The sequence below is a fragment of the Alosa sapidissima genome, chromosome 18 (assembly GCF_018492685.1).
Source record: "Alosa sapidissima isolate fAloSap1 chromosome 18, fAloSap1.pri, whole genome shotgun sequence".
Classification (NCBI taxonomy): domain Eukaryota; kingdom Metazoa; phylum Chordata; class Actinopteri; order Clupeiformes; family Clupeidae; genus Alosa; species Alosa sapidissima.
Window position 1 is genome coordinate 25499277 of NC_055974.1, and position 19787 is coordinate 25519063.

Consider the following 19787-nt stretch of genomic DNA (forward strand, 5'->3'; position numbering starts at 1 on the left):
TGGGGGGTTTGGAAGAGGTGAACATTCTCTCTATTTTCAGACAGAAACATACACTTGATCAAAATTAAGTGGAAACTTGTGTATAATGGCACAGAACCTATACCAATTCAGTTAAATATTGTTTGATGTAAGACAGATATTAATTGGGCCTTGAGAGGGAATAAGACAAATAAATAATACTGATGTGCTAAGCAAACTGACTCACCTTTTCCTCCTCAATGGCCTTTATCCAGATGCCTCAGACTGGAGGTCTGAGGTAACCTCCGCCTCCTTTACCCTACAGCGGCCATCTTCATAGCTCTCTGTAAAATAAAGATGCACTACACATTAGTAAGTTAGCTAAATCCAAACAATGATAACACATCTTAGTCAATAGTGAAAACACAATAATAAATTAGAAATTTGAGGTGGATTCTGATGATATTATTTGAACAGACAGCTAGAGGCAAATTGCTTAATTTATATTTGCATTAAATTATTTTCAAAACTTAATTTGTATTTACATTTACATTTATTAGTTAAGCTGACAAAAAAAAACCTGTTGTAAAGAGAGTCCGGACATCCCACAGGTCCCACCCATGTTCTGGCTCTATTCCATTTTTAATAGCCTGCAGTGCCATTCCCCTCTAGGAGGTAGGCCAGTAACACTGGCCATCCCTCACCCAGAGAGAGGGAACCAGTTCCACCTCCTTAGTTTCAATAAATTCTACTACAGAATACATCTGGGGAAAAAAACACAATATGTTACATTCAAGATAGCCTAAACTTATTTATTTGAGTGAAAAGGTAAGTTTTGAGTGACCCGTTTAGATGAAAGCCCACTCACCACGGCAAGGTAAGGGTTCATAAGTGAGGTGTTAGTAAGACAGGACAAGAAGGTTAATAAAAAAAAAAAAATCTTTTTTTTAAAAGTTTTTTTGAAGTGTGTAAAAAACATACATTTATTGACGAAAACATACAAACTACACATGGACATACACAAAAATGGAAAAGCAAATAAGGAACATTCAGTTTAGCACAAACAGAATCAGAACAGCAAAACAGCATCAACAACAGAGCAGTCTTTATGAGCAAGTAGGCTTCTTTAACAAGTGCTTATGCCCCGTAATAATGCAGGCTCTAAGCAAAGCCAGCAGCCCAAATGCCCAACCAAAAAATCAGAACAGCAAAACAACATCACCAACAGAGCAGTCTTTGTGAGCAAGTAGGCTTCTTTAACTCATTGAATGCCAAGCAGTTTTCGGAAGCTTTGTCCTAGAGTGCCAGCAATCTAGACCATTGTTGATGATTTTTGTACAGCCACAGCATATTCTGTGTTATAGCTATGAACACATACAATGGCTCGTTTGAAAGGTAAGACTTTAAGCTCTCAGTGGGTGCAAACCGTGTATTTCTACACACCTCTGTTCCTGAGAAATTCCAAGCTAAACAGTGGCTAGTTTTCATCAAAATTGCTGTTTTTTTTTTTCTAGAAATGGAGATATAACGTCTTTCATGAAATATGAAGTGTTGCCTGTAAAGTTTCCGGGAAGTGACCTGGCGAGACTGCCACCTAGTGATAGACCCACGAAAATGACCTGGTTTTGAGCTGACGTGCATGCGTCACTGATTCGACACAAAGCGGCAACCGAGTTATGATAAAATGTCCAGATTGTGCGTTTTCATGAGTTTTAGATCGTCATATATTACAACACATTGACATCCATATGTTTTATATAGAGTCACCACACTGCCACCTGTGGTTGTATAGAGTAACCTGTGGTAGCTCTATACAAAACATATTGATGTCAATGGTGCATTTTGCCCATGTTCAGGGTGGAAAGTGAAAAAGAAAGATTTGCATAAGACAAGGTGGTGTTTTTAAAAATAAAAGATCATGGAGAATAAAGAAAAAAATATTTAAAAAATCTTTGTATATTCCCACAAGGTGTTTAGGAGCTCTGAAAATGAGAACCAAAATGATTTTTTAGACTTCTAAGGTCTGAAGGAATTTATGAAGGAATTTATTTTCTGTTCATTGTTTTTTGTGAGAGTGTTTCTACTTATCTCGGTAAGGAAAATAAATCAAGAGCCTATGTTGAGTACAAATATGTCTTCTGAAGGCTTAAACAGAGCCCAGCCAAAAACTCCAATAAAATTTGTATCAACTTTGAGGGACAGCTATGACCATGCAGGATTATCCAGACCAAACGTGACGATTTTGCTACATACTATTCCTATTTATGTACCAGCATGCAAAATTTGAGCCTCCTACATGGTTTAGTTCTTGCGCTGTGGGCTTGTGAACTTTGACAAAAAAAAGAGCCCGAACAAAATCGACACCCCCTCCCCCTGTAAAACTGGCTGTATCTTGGAAAGTATTGATCTTACATAAGAGTAATTTTACAGTGTGTCTCCTGGGTAACATAGGTACACCTGGTAATTTTTTGAGACCTAAGTGCGTGGGCTCTGGTTGAATTGACGTGGAATGACCCCTTAGCTTATGCCCCATCTTGCCACCACATAACCACACTGAAATATCCAATACCCAAAATACTCTTAACCAGCCTAGGCATGGTCTAGGTTGGTTAGATTGGTCCGTCCCGTTGATGCGGACTGAACCATAACCATAAAAACCCTAGCCAACCACCATCAACCTAGGCACAGTCCGCCACAAACACAAAACAAATGAGCCAGTTAGCTTACGCCCCATCTTGCCACCACATTACCACAATAAAATATCCTAATACTCTTAACCAACCTAGGCATGGTCAACAACAGAGCAGTCTTTATGAGCAAGTAGGCTTCTTTAACAAGTGCTTATGCCCCGTTGATGCGGACTCTAAGCAAAGCCAGTAGCCTGAATGCCCAACCAAAGTAAAAAAAGCAACAAACATCAGCTAAATCCATGCTCAGTTGATGTAGGCTCTAGGTATGCATTGTGTGCAGTAGTGGCACTGCAACAAAATTGTCGCAATGTGGTAGTCTCACATATTTCTCAATATGTCCATGTATCTCAATGACTTTGAGTCGTGATGAGATTTTCCCTACCACATAGACACCCAACTCCTGTGAATTCAGAGGATACTCAAAAAAGGTTCCATTAACTTATATTCCCTGAAAACAATGTATATCTTGCCCAGAGACTGAAGGATGTTTTCAATCAAAGCAATGTGGTCACCAATCTTTACACATCGGTCGCCCTCACTTGATACTTTGATTTTGGTACCACTTATAACAAGCTCTCCATAATGAACTACTTGAGAGTCCATCATAGAGGATGGAACTGGTCCATGGCTATGCTCTTTTAGCAACTGTCTCTTTCCCTCTAAATCCTCATTCTCTGTAAAACGATGCATCTCAGAGATTCGCTGAATAACCTGAGCCAGTGGGTGGTGTGGCGTTCTAATCATCTTTTTCATTTTACCCAAATAATCTTCAAAGGGAAATCCAAAAATTAAGTCCAGATGCCCATGAAGTTTAACATCCTCAGAAAGATGGGTTAGGCCAAGTACATTGTAAGTAACAAATTCAGGACCATACAATTCACTGAAGTGTGTTACAAATGACACAAGTAGCTTGTCTGCAAAGTCATTAAGTGCTGCAGACAATGAGGGACTGGCGAGAATGAAAATGGCAACAGATAACAACATAAAGTTATGACAGGAGTTGACAACATATTGCGGAGAACCACTGGCCCTGTGTACAGTAAGAACTGACGCAACTCTGTTGCTTTCCACCTCAGCCTCTGTGAAAGCCCCCAAATCCATCGGAATGAAATGTCTTGTGCATACAAGTTCCCTTGAGATTTGTCCCATCTGACGAGACGACAACCGACAAGACAAAGGCCCGGAGGTAAACCACAAATCCAAAAGTCTACGTACTACCCCAAGACAGACTAGATGCATATAGTCATGAGGAAAGCATGACACCATGCCAATGCCTGTATCCTTTAAAGGACAACTTATGACATGATGGTCCTAATCAGACATCAGTTTAAAAGCCAAATCAGAGCGGCGTTCACTATTGACTTCTGGAAAAGCCATCCTATATTTAAGATAAAGGCCTGTTTGGACACACTTATCACAACCAGAGTAACCAGTGTGACTTTTCGTTCCTTTAATGAAAGCTCTGGCTGGGGCATCACAAATTACAGATGTCACCTTTATGAAGCACTGCTTCCCATGGATAACAAATCCTTTACTCAGCTCTTGTAATTCACTGACCAAATCTCTTAGATATTCAGTGAGACTATTTGGCTTTGAGTTGCCACAAAATAGAGCAATGACAACAGGCTTTCTCACAACACCCTGTAGCAAGCCAAGGCCAAAACTGTACTGAGGAACTCTTAAACAAAGGCAATCCATCTGCATTCAGCTGCAATCTGAATACATGCCTGTTTGGAATGCGAGGCCATAACTTCTGCAAGCTTTTCTCAAAGGCTTTCAAAATGCCAAAGTAGTGGTAAGTGCCACCGGCAAGATCTTGGATGCTGTAGGAGGTAGTGGTTTTCAGGAGAGTTCTAACATCTGTTGGTAGCAAAGGATGATGAACTTTCAAGATAGAAAGAAGGCAGTCAAAGCTACCAAAGGCACCCTGAAATTAACTGCCCAATCAGACAAAGAGTCCTCCAGTGACATGACCTCATCATTCTGGGAGTCATCATCACTCTCCCATATTTGTCCCTGGTCCTGCTGATCCTGAACTACTGAGTCTACTGACTCACCAAGACTCACTGCTGCAATCTCAGGACCACAGACATGAAAGTTATCCTCCTCATTGTGTGAAGGGAGGCAAGTATAGAACTTACCTTTTTCACAGCTCTCTTTCTAAGTGTATGTCTATCCATGTGTTAACAATGGGTGTGTAACGTACCTTATATTGTTTGTTTCTTCAGCCTAGGGAAACAACAGAAGACAGAAATGGACATCAAACACAAACAGCAAAACAGTTAGACCTATTTCAATAAAAAATAAAAATGACTAAACTTTATTCATCTTCCCTTTCATACATGGATTAGGGTTTCTGTACTAGGATTTATCTTTTTAAATAAATTTAGTTTCTAATTTAATATTCCAGGTACACTATTAATTATTATGCTTGTATGGATTATTAATATTATTGAGAAATTTGTTTTATTGTAAGTATTATTCATGCTGTTTCATTTGTTGTAGCCTGACGAGCCAGACCCACATTAAAATGTAGGGTCTGGGCACTTACCGTTCGCAGTGCTCAGGCGCTGCCTGATGCACACGCGTCCAGCTTTGCTGGGCCAATGGTGGCGCTTGCTCCAATTTCTGCCTCCCTTTTTTCGCCAATCACCGTGCAGCGACTGCTCATTTCTTACCAATAGAATATTCGCTGCTCTATTTCCTGCCAATCAAACGCCGCACCGGCTCTTCCATTTCTGGCCACTCATGTCATCCAGTGCGGTCTGTCATCTCTACGAATCACGGATCCCAGGTAGGCTAGGACATTTTTTCTATTAATAATGAATTATTAAGTTTATTTAGTTTAGTAATTAGTTACATTTCTCTAACTAAGACTATGGGACAGTGGTGGTATGCTGCAGCATTTGTGAGTGTCATTAACTAGCATTAGTGGTAGTATAACTGTTAACGTAAGGTAAATGATGTTGTTGACATTAGCTTGCTAACATTAGAACCAGTCTGGATGGTTAGAACTAGCTAACATTAACGTTAGACAGCTTCTTTTTGCTCTGTCTCGCCTTCTCACATTTTCTCACAATTTGCCAGACTGTCAGATATTTAACGTTAGCTCAACAACGTGTGAGTGAGTCATATCACAATTTACGATTGCGAAGTTGTGATAGCGTTATAGGCCTATCTATCATGTTAGGATAGTTTACAATGTTGACAGTCATATCATAATTGTAATGGCATCAATGAAGAAAAGAAGACATCAGGAAAGGAGTGGTATACCAGACTTAAAAAGTATGCCAACACAGGGACCTGACCCTAAGGTGAAAAAGTGGCACGACCTCTATTAAAAGGTTAGTTTACAGTAGGCCTACTCTGTGTTCTGACTTACTGGATCAATAGAGTGGTGAAGTCCCGCCCCTTTCAAAAAATTATGAACGGGAGTTAATGGAGAGATAACAATTATTTTTTGGTCCAGTTTGAATTGTGCCACAAATTTCACATATGATGTGTGTGAATTTAAAAGATAATTTTTCACGTCAAGAAAGTACTGTTGTTCGATAGACTTCAAAAGTTATGTTGGTTTTGTGCGAATCCACTCAGTGGACTACATCTCTCGTCTCGAACGATGTACATCACCAACGTAATGAAACGATAAGAGCTGTTATGCTAGTTAACGGTTGCATCTTGCTGCCTGCTATGTCACTTAACAGTATGTAATGTACAGTCTATGAACGAATACAACTTACCTGATGTGTTTAATCCTCTGACTCATGGTATTTTCTTCGGCAAGGAAAGCCCAATTAAGACCTGTTGCTGGTATGCTTGTACAATCTAGTGTGGCTGTGAATGAGCTAACGTCACTAGCGCGACTGATGGGTTTGTAGTCGTTGGAATTACGATCTTTCACAATGTTGTAATTCAATAGTTACGAAACAAACTGCAAATGTCTTTACATGTAAAATTGTCTTTAAAATTGACAAACATCATATGGGTAATTCAAGGCACAAGTCAACCGGGACCAGAAAATAATTTATTTTTCGCCATAGACTGCTGTTCAAATTGGCAAACGGAAGGGGCGGGACTTCACGTATGCTATTGGACAAGTGAGCTAATAACCAATTAATGAAAACCAGTGTAATTCACCTGTCTTGTGTCTTAGTACAAGGCTACTGGCTTGCACAGTATGCATGTCTGTGTTACAGATTGAGAAATGTCCAGCGCAGCTTAGGGGCCAGACATCACTTTTTATGGGTCAGGGTCAGCAGACATGTGCATGTGGTTTCCACTCTGCTGAGGTAATGTGTGTCACTTATTATTCTGACAGCAGTATTGATATCTTTGGTGACGATTTAAAGTGATTATTTAAAAGTGTAACACCAGCTCTCAAGGACACAGGTGTCACACCATCAGGTCCAGGTCTCTTTCAAGCCCTGGAAAGTGCTTGATAAACTGGTGAGTCAAGTCCTGCCAATTCTTTTATCAAACAATTTTATTGTATTATTTTCACACTTGCCCACACAGACATATAGTCACTCACTTTCTTTGTGTGTGTGAATCAGACTTCCATTAGTGTGGCCCCCACCAACAGACATCTTGCTGTCATGTGTCAGGACCCAGCTACCTCCTCCATCCAAGCTTTTGGACATTGACCCCATCTCCTGCATCACCACTGGCCCGGTCTCCTCCTCAATCACCACTGGCCTCACCGCCTCCTCCATCACCACTGGCCCCGCCACCTTCTCCATCGCCTTGTACAACGGCGGAACAAGTCAGAGCCGGGCCGGGGGCGGGGCACATGACCGGGCCCTTTATTAAACTCATCATAACATAATTTTACAACATACACATGCCCGCAACAGCTGGTTTTACAAGCGTCAGCGCCACGGAGAGCAACTATGTAATTTTGAAGTCCATCGAACGTACATGAAGTGTAACCAAGAGAACAACAACAAAAACATTAGGCTACATGACCCCTAATAATAAAACAACAATAATACGCAGCACTATTTAAAGGGGGTACGACGAGCCTTGCGCTCCGCGAACTCGTCCACGATGCTCTGTATGTCCATTTTCTTTGCTCTCTCATTCTCTATGGACAACATGGCAAGTCCACTCAGTCTCTCCTGTCCCACTGTGCTCCTCAAGTGGTTTTTAATGATCTTTAACTTGGAGAATGAGCGCTGTGTAACTTTCACGTGTGACTGTGCTGTGCGAAAGACGACTACTTAAGGAAATTCTTGTGGTAGCCTATAACTGTTTATTCGCTGGTCAGCAGGGGGCGTCAGATCCGTAACTTCCACCTAGCCATTGGACTGGAGACAATTACAGCTACAACTAGATGTACCGCAGAGCGGTACAAAATATGATCGCCGCCCAGTCCAGCACATTTTCTCCACAAAAATAAATCACGCTGAAAGGCCTATATGATTCTAACTGTCTCACTAAATTGCATTATCCACACTAGATTCTCACTGGTATCTGCTAGACAACAAGTACCAAAACATGATTAGTTCATAGATTTCACATGTAAAATTAATTTTATACAACCCCACCCCCATCTTGCCTGTTCAGAATTCTGAGAAATTCTTGAATTGTGTGCGTGTACATGTTTGTGTATGTGTGTGTGCTTGTGTGTGTGCCTGCGTATGTGCCTGCTTGTGCATGCATGCGTACATATGTCTACTGTGTGAGTATGTGTGATACGTATGATTACTGTGAATGTATGTGTGTGCGTTTGTATCTGTTTATGCACATGTGTGCATATGGAATGGGTTAACATGACCCCTGGAGGCAAACATATGGAAAAAATTCGTCATCCCTACGTAGGCCCTACGGTTCAAGATATTCATAGAAAACTGTGTCTGCCCTACCCTCCTTTTGGGGGGTCCAGTCCAGTGGGGGGACTACAGATCAAAATGAAAAACGATGGTTCCATGCTATCCATGTGTGGTTACATGCCCACCAAGTTTTGTGTACCCCGGTCTTTCAATGTCCCGGGAATCCTTGTTGGTGTACGGTCACTAAATGTACACATAAATTATTTTATTGTAAGGCCCCCCATGAACGAAAGTTCACAAAACTTGGCATGCTTTCGGAGGGTGTCATAATGATCCTACACTTTCAATTTCGTACAGTTTTGACCATGTCAGCCAGAGATATTGTGATAAACACTTAATTTTTTGCTTTTTAATTTAACTAGGTGGTGCTATACATGAAATAAGTGGTAATGGGTTGACATGCCCCCTTAAGACCAACATGCAAAAAAAAGGTGGACCTCCTAGGCCCTACGGTTCTCGAGATATTCACAGAAAACTATCTCTGGCCACCTACAGGCCAGTTGGTGTATAGTAACATAAATTCATTTATTGTGTGGCCCCCCATGAACGGAATTCCACGAAACTTGGCGTGCATTCAGAGGGTGTCATAATGATCCTACACTTCCAATTTCATGCAGTTTTGACTATGTTAGGTCACAGATACCTGCAATTACAACACCTCATTTTTACTTTTTTGTGTTTAACTAGGTGGCACTATACAGGAAATGAGTGGTTATGGAATGGGTTGACATGGCCCCTTGAGATCAACATACAAAAAAATGGTCCTCCTAAACCCTACGGTTCTCGAGATATTCCCAGAAAACTGTGTCTGCCCTACCCTCCTTTCGGGGGGTCCAGTCCAGCGGGGGGGCTACAGATCAAAACGATGCTTCCATGCTATCCATGTGGGGTTACATGCCCAACAAGTTTCGTGTACCCCGGTCTTTCAGTGTCCCGGGAATCCTTGACGGAAATTTGGACATGCGGAATTCATAATTATATTGTGTGTATTTTTACCTGTGTAGTAGTGCATGTTGGTGTATTTTTTTTAAACTGGTATCTAAAATAAATGTTGTACTTTTTTTAAGATTCCGGTTTATGCGTATTGTGTGCCGCAAGGGTAAAAGTCCTGTGAGCTGTAAACAGCACGGTTACAATATCAGGTAGACTACAGTAAACATTCATAAATTCTACATCTTGACAAGTATGTGATAATAGTTGGTAGATAGTTAGTAGTACTCATAGTAGTGTATGAGTGGTGAGCATCAAGGGGAGCTTTAGGACCCTGAGGAGTTTCTCCAACGCTGCTCAGGACTGGGGATCCAGTCTTACTGCTCTGTAAATAGGAGATAGATAGATAGATAGATAGATAGATACTTACTTTATTGATCCCCGAGGGGAAATTCAGGGGGGTCTCAGTAGCATACAGATATCACACACAACATGCACTTACACCAGAATCATTGAATAGGGGTTGTGCTGTAATAGAAACCTTTTTGCGTAGCCAAGTAGCCTAAATTGAGTTATTGTTTAATTATGCATGATTTAGTAGGCTACTTTTTATTAAATTCGTAGGCTGGAATGCCTTGAGTCACGCAACAATTAAATGTAGTAGGCTTCAGCCTCTGGCAATTAGCTCGAAAGGGGCGGCAAGACAATGAGCTTGAGAACGTGTGTTGGAGACCCATGGTAGGAAAACGACTTTATTAATCCAACCAACAATATAATAAAATATTAAGAAGAGGTGTTATTTCATTGACTTAAATCGTATCGATTTGACAGCACTCGCAAATCTGAAGAAGTCACCCTGCTTTGATGTGAGTGTTTTGTCTATTTGCATAGGCGTTCATTGGGCTAGCCTACGTGGTTTGATACGTGCTGAAAAGTCCTGTTTTCTGTTGAACTTGCGCTTTACCTATTCTATGTTGATTGACAAAGCCATACATTATGGCCCATAATGCAGCCTACACTCTAAGAAATGGAAGTACCAGTGTGTACCTAAGTCGGTACAAATGCTTGTCGCTGGGGCAGTACCCTTTTGAAGTACAATACTGTACCCATGAATGCAGGTACATTTGTGTACCCTAGCCATCTGTACCCATCAAGGTACACTTGTGTACCTGCAATGACTAAAATGTACCTGTATATATCATTATCACATAGTACCCTTAAAAGGTACTAATCGGTACTTCAAGGGTACAACCCCAGTGAAAATTTAAGGTGGTATAACTAAAATATATGCACAACCAATAAGTACATTTAAATGTTTATTCTGGGGGGATATTACACACAATACTTCACATGAATACAGGTACAATAAATGTTAACATGTTCATATTAAAAACACATTTATATCAAAACATCAAAGTATCTTATATCCATATCAATATACATATTCACGTAAAACATGTTATGACTCTTAATGTAAGTGTAAATAATAAAACACTTTGGTTTACAATATTTTGCCTGAGTAGCCACATTGTGTTTATACGCAGAAGGAAAAAAATATATTAATTTGCACGATAGCACTAATAACACATTTATATGATCTATAAAATACCAATATTTGAGTTAGTAATTACTCCAACAAACCTTGTATGCTTTCAAGTTCATGTTAATACTCGTGTATGAGTGATGAAAATACAGTATCTGCTTGCCATAACCATTACACGTTGCAAAATTAACAAAGTCCTTGCAGTAACTTAGTAGCTATGATCTTAGATCTCATTCACAGTGCATACACCATAGAATTGAGTGAACGACATGTGTGATGTAATGAGTCATATAGCGACATTTTAGAGTAGTATCTCAGAAAACAATGTGCAAGCCTTTGGGAAATATTAGCAAGCCTGTAAAAATGTACAATATATTGTTACAATGTTCATTACCTCACCAATAAATCAATCAATCAGAAAATACACTCCGATCCTTCCAATCATGAGGCGAGCCATTAAAAAGGCAAGAGTCTTAAAAGGCACCAAAGTTCAATTTCAAAAACTGGCAGAAATCCAACATATTCTTCAGGAGAGTGTGCTAAGTAAAGGTCAACAGCAGTGGAGGCTGCTGTTTTCCCCCTCTTCAACTTCTGTTCCTCTGCATATATCCACTTTGACTTAGACTGGAACCTTACTTGATCTACAGGACGTACACATATTTTCAATAGCAGTGGTAGCCTCACCAATGACAGCAGGGGTTTTTACATCTGTTGGAAGCAAAATGCAAACACAAACCTCAGAATAAGATTTTTTTCAACCACACAAATAAATAGCCTCAGACAGTGTCACAGCCATGCCAGGTTCTGCCTCAGCCACACCCACTCCTCAATCGCCGGCAACCACTCAATCATTCTCCCCTGAGTACTGATTACCCACACCTGTGGGTAATCACACTGAAACACTTTTTAAGCAGCTGAGACGTTGGCTACCTGTCTGTCCTCGTCGCTGTTCCAGAGACTCAGATCTGTACCCTTGGCCGTCACACAGTGCTCTCTACCCTTGATCCTGGACTTTTCTCTCCCTAAGTTAAGTCAGTTCCTCTGTGCGTTTGAACATTCTTCAAGGACTCTTTTTGGATTTCCGTTTATGCTGTTTCTGGATCTTCTGTGTTTTTGGAGGCTTCTCATTTACCTTGTTCATTTTGGGATTGATCTTCTGTGAGTTTTGACTGAGACACGTATTCTGCTAATAAATACAGCTTTGATGCTTGAACTGATCCTGTTGACCTGAGTCTGTGGGTATCCTGACAGACAGATTGTGTAAAATACCTTGTCTAATACATGTATGTAACTATATCAATCTGCTCACCTGGCATAGATCAGCGCTGAGTCATTACAAGTTTCATGGACCGGCTGACTCTCCCAAACATCTCCTTACTCCTTTTCACCGTATCTTCATGAACGAAAGCTGCCTAATCCACTATGTTTGAGAGACAAATGCCATGCAATAGAATAATATAATTAAACAAAATGACACAACAATGAAATAGCACAAAGATAATCTTAACCAATATATAAATTGCTATTGGACAAAAAAAAAGTTCTAAAAGTTGTCTGTATTATAATTTGCATAATTTATTATGCAATACTTTTCTATATGTATTTAACATCAATAAGAAAAATACCATTACAAAAAAAACACCAAGTTGGTATCCTGGCGGGGCCATCCTATATCATTGAGATGTATAGTCTGGCATCGAACCATTCACCTCGCTTAATCCAAGGGGCGGGCAGAGAATTGTCTTTCAAACTGCCTAGGCATGCAATAGGCCAGCGCTATGACCATATCCGTATCCGGTCGGCAAAACGGCAAATACATCCTTCTTCGAAAGTAATGACTTAAGTGCATTGTGTTGCTCAACTTTCAAAGAAAAGCACAAGTCCAACTCCTCCAAAGTTGACGCCAACGCCGATTCAAACAACCGCTCTTCGTTCGCCATAGCCACCTTCCTTGTTGTTCACAGTCGCAAAATAGAGCGCTGTGATTGGAGAACATCCACGGTGCTAAGCCAATAGAAATCCCTATGGTTCGATACTAGACGTACAGGCTGAGCAAATTAATTTGCCGCCGCTAGGGTGCGTCTAGATTTCTAGGCTACCAAGTTGGGTAACTTACGTAGCCATTAGATCCTTTAGGAAAGGTAAGCTTACTTCCAAGTGGCCATATTCTGCCTTGGTGGGTATCTGTGAGAAGGATTAACGTTAGATTTACGTTTATCAAGCTCTGAGTAACTTTATAACATTATAGAATGGTTCTGAGTTGCTCCCTCTAGCTTCTAACTAGATAAGCAATGACAAACAGGATGTTCTGGTGAACATAGGCAACTCAACTAATTTATTTTTTACCTAAACAAAATGACAGTGTTGAGAGTGATCATGCTTACTGTATGCACATACCAGGCTTCTTTCACCTGCACTACCGTTGATATTGCTAGCAAGTATGTATGGCTACATGTAACAGTGCTAGGATATAGGTACCTTCTGAGCCTACGTCATTACGTTCCCTGGAGGCAAAACAAACCATCACCTCAGCTGGGAAGCTAAACGAACAGTCATATTCGGGAGGCTAAAGGTTATCATGGTCTCATCTTGATGTGCTGTCGGGTGCCACAACCGAAAAAGTCATCGGTTAAATTTGAAATAAGTAGGCTACAGTTTCCAGTGAGAATGTAGTTGTTCGTTTGACTCACGATAACCCAAGCCTTGTATCGGAACGTCACATATTAGCCTACTAATCGTCCTGTATTTCCAACCTCTTTACATGTAGGCTATGTCACGTATTCATTTCTATACAAACCAAGACTGCTGATTCCTAAAGAAACGCAAGCGCCCACACCATAAGTGTATCTAAATAAGCTATGTAGCCTACCAAAAATTACATTTTACCATGACTCGAAGAGCTAGAACTAAACCAAAGATCCTTGATTACTAGCTACTAGGCTACTACTGTGTAAGGCCCAGCACTAAACTCCGAGCGTGGTAAACAAAATTAGATATTTCAGGCAGTAAAAGCCCCGGTAAGAAACCAACTAGATTTTGTTCAAATCTAGACACCTACGGCTCATGAAATGTGAGTTTCATTTATCAAATATTATTTTGAAGTATTAAAAAACATTGTTGTTTTAGAATTTTCAAACGAAATGGTTGGTAATTAGCACGTTTGCAATACATCTTTGCCTTGTGACATTGGCGCTGGCTCGGTAAAATGTCGGTTCGGCAAACACAAAACTCATCCGATACGTCATTGTAGGCCTACTGTAAGTCTTGGACATGACCATTTAGGAGATAGTTATATGCATTCAATGATTTATACTCCTTTCTCCTTACTGTAGACACTCGGTTTTTCAATAATGTCCGGCCATTCAACTGATGGCAAACCTGTCTTTCCAATCACGGTATTGGGTCTGTCAGGATGGTCCCATCTGATAATGTAGCCTTAGTTTTTTCAAATAATCCTCCCGATCACGTACACTGAGTGTATGTACATATTGTGTTATATCGTTACACATTTTAGCAAAGATTTTAGATTACTGTCTGATTTTAGCCGCCTCACTAGTACTATTCAAATAGCCGCCTCACTATCCAAACGATTGTTTCTGCCTCCAGTGACGCCCACCCGAATGTTTATGTTTTCACCACCGTTGCGAAGGGGTCTATGCTCATATATCTATGGGCTAAGCTAGTTAGGATAATGATTGCTAGTGAAAGTTGGCTTCCACAAAAACTTAACATTAACATGGATACACATGCATTATTGAAGGAGTTTGAACTCCATTTAAAAATATCTGAATTCATAGCTAACCTAGGCTAAGTTGCTAGCGAATGCTAATGTTAGCCTTTAAGCCAACAATCTGACTCCATTACTGTAACAGTAGGCTATTTACAATTTACAAACCGAATTTCGATAAATTGCAACTACACCTTACCTCTATAGCTTTGCCTCCTCTTCCACAAAGATTAATCCATCCTGCACGTGTGTTTTCTCACACCAAGCTCCTCACTGAAAGTTGCTCCATTTCTTGGTGTGTGAAATGAACAAAGTTAAGGGAAAAAATAACGGTTGCTCCCGTCCCGAATCTCCTCCCCCAACAACTTTTGAGTGACAGGTCATGTACTTTTTGTACCCCTAGGTACAAATATGGTCCCTTTGCGAAAAGGTACATTAATGATCCAGGAACGGTACATATTAGTACTTTAGGGGCTCAATTTTGTTCCCTTTAAGGTACAGGGTCAAAAGTTGTACCTAAAAGAACAAAAATGTACCCCAACCGTACCCCTATTTTTGAGAGTGTACAATGATTGTGGTGTCTGATGATCTAGCTATCCTCTGCCATTCAGAGCTCCGGAAAGTTCCCAGCTATTTTGAAACACCTGTTAGCAATCTCTGATGTCGGAATATTCAATGGCTACCCGACAATATCTCAGTGCAAACTCCAAAATTGTTCGTCTATTAATTTTCCACGGTTCAACACATTAGCCTACTAGAACATAGTTTGGCTGGCTTTATTCATTTCTGCCAGTTAGTGCTTTTTCCCCTGTGTATAAGTTACACTACATGCATTATTGTGTTTGACACTGAGGATAGCCTATCTGAGACGGTGGTCTGGTTTAAATGAGTTACGTTGTGAAATTGAGAATGGCACAGACTAAATCGTTTAGTCTATTTCTTTGTGTTGTGAAATTGAATTGAGATATGAACTATTATAATCAATAATATGTTGAAATGAATTAAAAGTAATAATTTTCTATGAAAAATCTATGTCTGTTGTATGCTTGTGTCAAGGTAAAGCCTAGGCCTACCGTGCGCATATACTGTACTGCGCAAAAGCGCCACTTGCGCCTAGGCTATTTCATTGTATCGCCTTGTTAGGCTATGCGCGGGGTGTGTCAACTTTTTATGAGAGAGAGACCCCCTTGAAGACAAAAAGATAATTCGAGCCCTGTGTCCGGCTATAAATAGAATCAATCCCGGGCATAATTTGAGGATTTATGGTAGCCTATCTCCTGCTCAACATGACATTAGCTGTTATGTTTATTGATAACAAACTCAACTAGCCTACTGATCAACTCGTTTTCACTAGCCTAACTATAAAATACAAGTATATAGGCCTAACCAAAGTTTTTGTTCTAAGACATTTATTTCAAACATAATTTCAAGACACAAATTGGATACTTCAGTTACCTTGGTGCATAAATCCCAGAGAGTAGGCGACCGCACCCCAGAGTGATGGGCCTTTCTTACGTGTTCAGTGTGGGGTATAAACAAGCTGAGAATTTAGCGGTGTCACGTCTGGCTGTCACAGACATGGGGAGCTCTTTGAAGCTTGGGATAATGTGGTACAGTTACTACAGTAACAGTATTTTATTTTACTTTTACTTCTTATGTAATATTTTTTTTTTTTTTTTCAATTTTATAAATGCTTTGTTTAAATGCTGTTGGAACAAATAGTTGATTATAAAGGCAACTTTCTGTTGCAATTTTCTGTGTGTTCTAGACTGGTAACTTGTTAAGCCAACATGTTCTAACATTGTATAAATATTAACTGCAGACACATAGTGGAGAGTTGATTTGGTTTATACCAGACAATTTAGTTACTGTAGGCCTAACTAGGCTATTTGATCATGTAGTCTATGTTTGGATCATAGGCATGATGATTCATTCATGGCTTCATAAAATATCAACATCATGTTGCTTTTAGAGTATTCTACCATTGGCCCAAGTAGTGTAAAATAAATCTAAAAAAATTAGTAGAATTGCACATAGCACATAGCAAGAAGCTGGTCTGAGGGCAGATCTGGCATTGTGCTCATCTCACAGTTTTGACAATTTTAATCAAACAATATTTTGAAAACAATCAATGGTATTATCTTAATATTCTGGCAAGTTTAAAATATGATGGTCGAAAGTGGGCCAGAGGTGGCGATCCGATATCTGGAAATCTGATTTCACTATGGGTTTGTGTTCACAATTTGGTCCCCCTCACTTTCAAAATATCTCCTGCGCCCCTGAGGTCTAGAGACCAGCATAAATAATATGGACAAATCGGAGAGTAAAGTATAATGTAGACAAGGTAATATAAAAAACTATAAAAAAAAAAAACTATGTCAGTGCAAGGTTGAGGTAATAGGGTTACAGCCATTCAGTATTGTAGCAGAAGCCATTGATCATGTGTGCTAATATAGCATGAAAAACAGTGTAGCAGGAAAACAGTAGTAAAAACATTAGGCTGTGGACATTAGTAAAACAGTAGTAAAGCAGTAGTGGGCAGTCAGTACTCAAACATGGAGAGGGTGGAGAGGCAGACAGACTAAGCAGAGAAGTCTATCTCTCCTCTTCCCTTTAGTGAAGCATTGTACAGTTCAATGGCCCTGGGGACAAATTACTTCCTCAGCCTTTCAGTTGTGCATGGCAGTGAGCGAAGTCTCCAACTAATCAAGCTCATTTGCTTTTTAATAGTGCTGTAGAGTGGATGGCATTCATTGTCCAAGATGTTGATCAGTTTGTTCAGGGTCCTTTTGTCAGATATTGAAGTGATGCACTCCAGTTCAGCTCCCACTACAGAGCCAGCCTTCCTTACCAGCCTGTCAAGTCGCCCAGCATCCTTCTTCTTTGTGCTTCCTCCCCAGCATACCACTGCATAGAAGAGGACGCTGGCCACAACAGATTGGTAGAACATCCTGAGGAGCTTGCTGCACACATTGAAGGACCGCAGCCTCCTCAGGAAGTACAGCCTGCTCTGCCCTTTCTTGTAGAGTGCGTCAGTGTTGGCTGACCAGTCCAGTTTATTGTCCAGGTGGAGACCCAGATACTTGTAGGTGCTTACCACCTCCACATTGACCCCATCAATGGAGACTGGTAGCAGAGCGGGCTTAGACCTGCGGAAATCCACCACCATCTCCTTGGTCTTTGAAGTGTTGAGTTAAAGGTGATTGAGTTTGCACCATTGCACAAAGTTCTCCACCAGGCTCCTGTACTCCTCCTCTTGCTCGTCCCTGATACACCCCACAATTGCAGTATCGTCAGAGAACTTCTGCATGTGGCATGACTCAGTGTTGTAGCAGAAGTCAGATGTGTACAGGGTGAACAGGACTGGAGAGAGCAGTTCCCTGTGGCGCTCCGGTGCTGCTGATCACAGTGTCAGAGAGACAGTTCTTCAGTCTGACGAACTGTGGTCGCTCGGTCAGGTAGTCTGTAATCCAGGTTACCAGGTGAGCGTCCACACCCATCTGCAAGAGCTTGTCTCCCAGTCTGAGGGGTTGGATGGTGTTAAAAGCACTTGAGAAATCAAAGAACATGATTCTCACAGCACTTTTCCCCTTGTCTAGGTGAGAATGTGTCCTGTGTAGAAGATAAGTGATGGCATCGTCCACGCCCACTTTCTCCTGGTATGCAAACTGTAACGGGTCTAGTGCATGGCGTACCTGGGGTCTGAGCATACCTAAGACCAGTCGCTCCAGTGTCTTCATCACATGTGATGTTAGGGCGACAGGCCTGAAGTCATTAAGCTCACTGGGGTGTGGCTTCTTAGGGACGGGGGTGAGACATGATGTCTTCCACAGTGTTGGAACTTGTCCGAGACGTAGACTCCAGTTGAAGATGTGCTTCAGTGGCTCCCCCAGTTCAGCAGCACAGGCCTTGAGTAGCCTTGGACACAGTCTGTCAGGCCCGGCTGCCTTCCGAGGATGAAGTTTTTTTAAAAGATAACTTACTTCGGAAGCTGTAATGATGGGGGGGATGAGGGGAGTGGAGGGGGAGGAGGAGGAGGGGTGCTTCTGAGAGGGTTGTCGTGTGGCTAGAGACTGATGGCCGTTGGCTGAGGCCATTGTTGCCGCACTGCTCGTGGTCACTATGTGGGGGAGAGGTGCGATAGCCTGATCTGCAGTGATGGTGGAGGGGGGGAGGGGGAGTGCATCTGGGGTCTGTGTGTCTGATGGCTGTTGACTGAAGTCGTTGTCACCTCATTGTTCATGGTCTCCATGTGGGGGAGGGGTGCAATATCCAGTGAAGGTGGGGGTGAGTATTCCACTGGTAATGAGGTGGGGTGGGGGCTGGGGGATGACCACCTCCTTGATGTCCCTGTCAAGTAGGGCTGCAGCTATCGATTCTTTTTGTAATCGATTAATCTAGCACTTTATCGATCGATTAATCGGATATTTTTTTTTTTGCATTTTTAAACAACCAAAACAAATAATGCATAATGACATGGCTGTAAAATGATCAAGCAATTGGCACAGAGGTATTTATTCTAACTCCAACATCAGGCTACAAAACTAAGCCCATTTATTGCAATTTACCCATTTAGTGTTTATAAGTGCCAGTGCCAACAATTAAATAATGTTCAAAATGCTCTCTGTAAAATTGCAGCCTCTTGTGCATGACTTAGTATGGACAGCTTTGTTCGCCCAGCTATGTTGTGAAGTGCTCGGAGGGAGAAGAGGGAAAGCAATTTAATGTATTAATATGCACAACAAGTTTCATGCTGTAATCTAGACCTGACATCAAAGTAAATATCTGTTTTATGTAGATTTCTACACCTGCAGCATTTACCATTAGGCTACTAACAAATAATTTTACAATTAGGCTACTAAAAAATAGCCTACCATTAGGCTACTAACAAATAATTTTACTATTAGGCTACTAAAAAATAATTTCTGAGGTGAGCCTATTTGCTATGGTAACCTAGCAACCTGTGTGTGTGTATGTGTGCACGCGTGCGGTGCGTGAGGGAAGATGAGGGTGCATGCATGTGTGTATAAAGGGTTCTTTTTTAGGCATACTGTCTTGCAATTGAACGTGAATAAGTTTACTACTTAAAAACATCAAAGCTAAACATT

The 19787-nt window shown here is 40.9% G+C and overlaps 1 protein-coding gene and 1 long non-coding RNA gene across 2 annotated transcripts in view; both read left to right on the forward strand.

Moving 5' to 3' along the window:
- The window catches only part of LOC121690252 (C-type mannose receptor 2-like), a 1098322-nt gene that overhangs the window by 44270 nt on the left and 1034265 nt on the right, over positions 1-19787 (forward strand). The window lies entirely within an intron of this gene.
- Positions 5217-7392, forward strand: LOC121690296. Its single transcript, XR_006025030.1, has 3 exons — positions 5217-5992; positions 6998-7098; positions 7202-7392. It is a non-coding gene; the product is annotated as an uncharacterized LOC121690296 (long non-coding RNA).